Source organism: Lutra lutra, chromosome 5 (assembly GCF_902655055.1).
Source record: "Lutra lutra chromosome 5, mLutLut1.2, whole genome shotgun sequence".
In the NCBI taxonomy this organism is placed as follows: Eukaryota; Metazoa; Chordata; class Mammalia; order Carnivora; family Mustelidae; genus Lutra; species Lutra lutra.
The window spans coordinates 127,624,897-127,630,851 of record NC_062282.1 but is presented as its reverse complement, the minus strand read 5'-3'; the positions used below and the strand labels follow the sequence as shown (position 1 = coordinate 127,630,851).

At 41.4% G+C, this 5,955-nt stretch overlaps 1 long non-coding RNA gene across 1 annotated transcript; it reads right to left on the bottom strand.

The window, feature by feature from the left end:
• Positions 1-409: 409 nt before the first annotated feature.
• Positions 410-2,119, bottom strand: LOC125100369 (uncharacterized). The gene is made up of 3 exons (XR_007127517.1): positions 1,980-2,119; positions 1,078-1,180; positions 410-507 (listed from the first exon to the last, which is right to left on the bottom strand). It is a non-coding gene; the product is annotated as an uncharacterized LOC125100369 (long non-coding RNA).
• Positions 2,120-5,955: the final 3,836 nt, after the last annotated feature.

Sequence of the window (5,955 nt, the reverse complement as noted above, 5' to 3'; positions counted from 1 at the left end):
CGCTCAGGTATGGGGAAGGAGCCTGGAGATGGCATTCTACCAATGTGAGTGAGACTCAGAGGCTGGAGGTACAGGTCCATCTCCTTCCATGCCTCTGCAGGTGGTTGTCATCAGTCATTTTGCCCCTGCTCTGAGATCCCCTGACCTCTTGTCTTTGTACCCAGCTTCATCATTGTCTTTGGGGGTTAGCACCCTGATGTCATGCATGATGTCTGCCAGGAGCTGCTGGCAAGCTTGTATCTTGAGACACTGAGTTGCATCATGGGAGATGTTCTTGGCGTGGACCTTACCCTGTCTTGAAGCAACTAATACAATAGGTGAGGAAGTTACCTTGCAAATGCCTATGGTGCCAGGAAGACTTCCAAGCAGCTGATGTCTTCCAAGTTGAAGGGCCTCGGTGTTCAGCAACTTCCCTTCCCACAGTAGGATCGCCCTCTTAGGGATCTGAATTTAAATCCCCACTCTGTCATTCCTGGCCCTGTGGTCTTGCACAAATCTCTTAACTCTCTGAGTGATATAATACAAGGCACACAGTAAGTACTCAATACATGTTAGCTTACTATTGCTAATATTAGTATTATTACTGTTTCTATATTTCCATTTATTAATGGTGTGACCTTCATCAAATAAATGTTCTAAGCCCAATTTTCCTCAAAATGGAGATAATTGCACCAGTTCTCCCAGTAGGGATGTGAGAATTAAATAGCAAGACAACCCATAAAGGTTAGCTTCTTTTTCTCTTTATCCCTACTTTGTAGCCATGCGCTTTCCATAGGTTACTTCACTTCTGAGACCTCAGTTTCCTCATCTGCAAAATAGGGGTAAATAGTATCTACTTTCCTAGAACTGTGAGCATTCATTGAGATGATGGTTGATATATAGTAACTATCAAGAATGTTATCTTAATATTATTATTCCTGTTGTTATTATTTGCCCTCCTTCACAGTTCTGTGACCTTGAATAAGTTCCTTAGACTCTCTGAGTCTCAGCTTCCTCAGGGGTTAAGATGGGGGAAATCAACCCCTCTTCTAGTTTTGCTGCAAAGAAGAAACGGCTATATCAGTGATCTGTTCTTACCAGCTGTTTCCTGGCTTTGTGACTGCAGGCAAGTCCCTTTCCCTCTCTTTACCTCAGTATCCTCATCTGCCCTGTGAATCCAGCACTTCCATCTTATCCAAAGCTGTGGGATAAAGAGAAAACACTCTTAGCCTGGTGCCTGACTAGGAATGGCATGGATGGTGTTGGAGTTGTGGTAACTTCTGGGACTCACTTATGAGAAGGAACTTGAACCTGTCCGTATAGAGCTTCAGAATAGTCCTGGACCGGCAGCCCCACCCAGAAGTCCTACAGCAGCAACACAAACTGCTTGGTGGGGCAGTGGATGGGGATAGTGTAGAGGCAGCATATTCTACAACTGTGGGGAACACAATGTGAGGTTACTTCCATAGAGCAACACACACTCCATCTCTGCCTAAAAGACTCAGAACTCACTGGAAGGAAATATATGACCCAGTCCTCCTCCAAAAACCCTTCAATGGCCTACTCAAGGGATATCCAGATCTCATAGACTATATAGAATAATGGGATGGAAACTCAAGCAGCCAGACTTTAAATCAAGGCTCCTTCACTGATGGGCTCTGTGGATGAACAGGTGTTTGCCTTGGCTCTACTATCAATTAATTATTCCTTTATACTCCATTTTCCTCAACTAAAAGAAGAATATGCTACCTTTCACACTCATTGACCTCTATCATTCCATGATACAAGTGAGTTTGATTAAGCTATGTGTTAGCAAATCTCTTGATGTATGTTCTTTTTCACCATCTGTATCACATACCCTGTGGAACCCCTACAAATATTAATGATTTCACTGTCAATCATCATCTGAAACTCAGAATAAATTCTAGACCAGTATTATAACAGGGGTCCCTGAGTGAAAGAGCAAAATAACCAAGGCATCCCACAAAATAGCTACTCACTTTTATTCCTTTAAAGTGGTAAAAGTTGTTGGTTAGAAACCTCTTCTGAAACTTCCCACTACAGAAGCGAGGAGTCAAGATGGCGGAGGAGTAGCAGACTGAGACGACATCAGGTGGCAGAAGTTCAGCTAGATAGTTATCAAACCATTCGGAACACCTACAAACCCAACAGGAGATTGAATCGAAGAAGAGCAGCAATTCTAGAAACAGAAAATCGACCACTTTCTGAAAGGTAGGATGTGTAGAGAAGTGAATCCGAAGCAATGGGAAGATAGACCACTGGGGGAGGGGCCGGCTCTCGGCAAGCGGCGGAGCAACAGAGTATGAAATTCGAACTTTTATAAGTCTGCTCCACTGAGGGACATAGCTCCAAAGGCCAAGGTGGGTGGAGCCCTCACAGGGAGAGCGTGGTCTCAGGTCCCACAGGGTCACAGAAGGATCGGGGATGTCTGAGTGCAACAGAGCTCGCAGGTATCAGAGTGGGGAAGCCGGCTACAGAGATGGAGCCGAGGAGCGAGCTCTCAGCTCTAGGTTACTGTAAACTGTGATCCACGGCAGTTAGGCCACTGCTCTTTGAGCAGGTGGCAGATCTAGGGAAACCCACAAGTGGCAGGTCCAGGGAAATATACTTTCCTTCTCTGGAGGCAGGAATCTGCTGGATTTGGTGACTCCAAATGGGGCTGTGTGCCAGAGACAGAAATGCTCAGTCACAGGCCGGGTGAGCTCAGAGTACAGCTGGAGACCAGGAGTGATTGAGCGCTTTTCTACAAGGGCGCACTGAGGAGTGGGGCCAGAGATTGGGAGGCTGCCATTTTCATTCCCGTCCTCTACAGTTCTACAGAAAGCATTCAGGGAACAAAAGCTCCCAAGAGTAAACCTGAGCAGATTACTTAGCCCAGGCCCTGGCAAGGGCAGTGCAATTCCACCTCGGGCAAAGACATTTGGGAATCACTACAACAGACCCCTCCCCCAGAAGATCAGCAAGAAATCCAGCCAAGACCAAGCTCACTGATCAAGGAAAACAGCGGAATTCCAGAGGAGGAGAAAGCAAAGTATGGAATTCATGGCTTTCTCCCCATGATTCTTTAGTCTTGCAAAGTTAATTAAATTAAAATTTTTTTTCTTATTCTAATTTTTTAACTTTCCTTCTTTCCTCTTTTATTTTTTTTAAAAGATTTTATTTATTTATTTGACAGAGAGAGATCACAAGCAGGCAGAGAGGCAGGCAGAGAGAGAGAGGAGGAAGCAGGCTCCCCGCTGAGCAGAGAGCCCGATGTGGGGCTTGATCACAGGACCCTGGGATCATGACCTGAGCCGAAGGCAGAGGCTTTAACCCACTGAGCCACCCAGGCACCCCCTTTCTTTCCTCTTTTAATGTTTTTTAACTAGTTTATCTTAACAATACCTTTCTAAAAAAAATCTTTTTAAACCTTCATTTTTACAGTCATATTTTGTCCTTCATCGTACCTAACTTTATTTTTTGTATACATATAGGGTTTTTTCTTCTAAAAAATTCTTGGGATACAATTTCTTCTAATAGATCAAAATATACCCTAAATCTAGCACAGGGCTTTGTTCTAGTCTCCAGTCTAAGCAAATTCCCTCCACCTTCTTTTTCCAACCAACTTATCAATTCCGTTTTTAGAATTTTTTTAAATTTTCATCTTTACAGTCATAGTCCATCCTTTCATCGTGTTTACCCTTATTTTTGTATATACCTAAGTTTTTCTTTAAAATTTTGGAAGGTAGTTTCTTTTAAGAAGTCAAAATATACCCAAAATCAAGTGCATGGATCTGTTCTATTCACCAGTTTAATATATACTTTTAAAATTTTTTTTATTTTTTTAAACTTCTTTTTATCCCTTTCTTTCCCTCCAATTTGGGGTTTCTTCTGATTCTATTAGCGTACATTTTTCTGGAGTCTTTCCCACCCTTTTAGTATTTTATTCTCTTGTTCATATATTCTTATCTGGATAAAATGACAAGGTATAAAAACTCACAACAAAAAGAAAAGAAAAAGAGGCAGTACCAAAGGCTAGGGACCTAATCAATAAGAACATTGGTAATATGTCAGATCTCAAATTCAGAATGACAATATTCAAGGTGCTAGCTGAGCTTGAAAAAGCCATGGAAGATATTAGAGAAACCCTGTCTGGAGAAATAAAAGCCCTTTCTGGAGAAATAAAAGAACTAAAATCTAACCAAGCTGAAATTTAAAAAAGCTATTAATGAGGTGCAATAAAAAATGGAGGCTCTTAAAAAAAATGGAGGCTCTTAACTGCTAGGATAAATGAGGCAGAAGAGAGAATTAATGATATAGAAGACCAAATGATAGAGAATAAAGAAGCTGAGCAAAAGAGAGACAAACAACTACTGGACCACAAGGGGAGAACTCGAGATATAAGTCATACCATAAGACGAAACAATATTAGAATAATTAGGATTCCAGAAGAAGAAGAAGGGTGGGGGGCAGAAGGTATATTGGAAAGAATTATTGTAGAGAATTTCCCCAAATGGCAAAGGGAACAAGCATCAAAAGCAGGAGGCACAGAGAACTCCCCTCAAAATCAATAAAAATGGGCCCACACCCCATCATCTCATAGTAAAACTTATAAGTCTTAGTGACAAAGAGAAAATCCCAAAAGCAGCCAGGACAAGAAATCTGTAACATACAATGGTAAAAATATTAGATTGGCAGCAGACTTATCCACAGAGACCTGGCAGGCCAGAAAGAACTGGCATGATATATTTAGAGCACTAAACGAGAAAAACATGCAGCCAAGAATACTATATCCAGCTAGGCTATCATTGAAAATAGGAGAGATAAAAAGGTTCCAGGACAAACAAAAACTAAAAGAATTTGTAAACACCAAACCAGCCCTACAGGAAATATTGAAAAGGGTCCTCTAAGCAAAAAGAGAGCCTAAAAGTAGTAGACCAGAAAGGAACAGAGACAATATACAGTAACAGTTACCTTACAAGCAATACAATGGCACTAAATTCATATCTTTCAATAGTTACCCTGAGTAAACGGGCTAAATGCCCCAATCAAAAGACACAGGATATCAGAATGGATAAAACAAAACCCATCAATTTGCTGTCTACAAGAAACTCATTTTAGACCCAAAGACACCTCCAGATTTAAAGTGAGGGGCTAGAAAACAATTTACCATGCTAATGGACATCAAAAGAAACCTGGGGTGGCAATCCTTATATCAGATCAATTAGATTTTAAGCCAAAGACTATAATAAGAGATGAGGAAGGACATTATATCATACTCAAAGGGTCTGTCCAACAAGAAGATCTAACAATTTTAAATATCTATGCCCCTAACATGGGAGCAGCCAACTATATAAACCAATTAATAACAAAATCAAAGAAACACATTGACAATAATACAGTAATACTAGGGGACTTTAACACCCCCCCTCACTGAAATGGACAGACAATCCAAGCAAAAGATCAACAAGAAAATAAAGGCCTTAAAGACACACTGGACCAGATGGACATCACAAATATATTCAGAACATTCCATCCAAAGCAACAGAATACACATTCTTCTCTGGTGCACATGGATCATTCTCCAGAATAGATCACATCCTTAGTCACAAATCAGGTCTCAACTGGTACCAAAAGACTAGGATCATTCCCTACATATTTGCAGACCACAACGCTCTGAAGCTAGAACTCAATCACAAGAGGAAAGTTGGAATGAAACTTCCCAATATAATCAGAAACTGGCCCCCATACATGAAGAGTAGGGAGAGACCTAAGAGGCAGATGAATCCAGATTGGTGAATAGCCAGTTTAGTAATGAAGGGAACTGATACACGAGGCTTGACTTGGGCAGCCTCAAAACAGTGGACCGCACTCACCAGCCAACTCCTAGAGGTTTATATAGAGGCCCTAACTGGGTTTAGCCACATACCCAGTCCAGATAACCTCAACACATTCCTATCTCAAGGCTGAATGCTT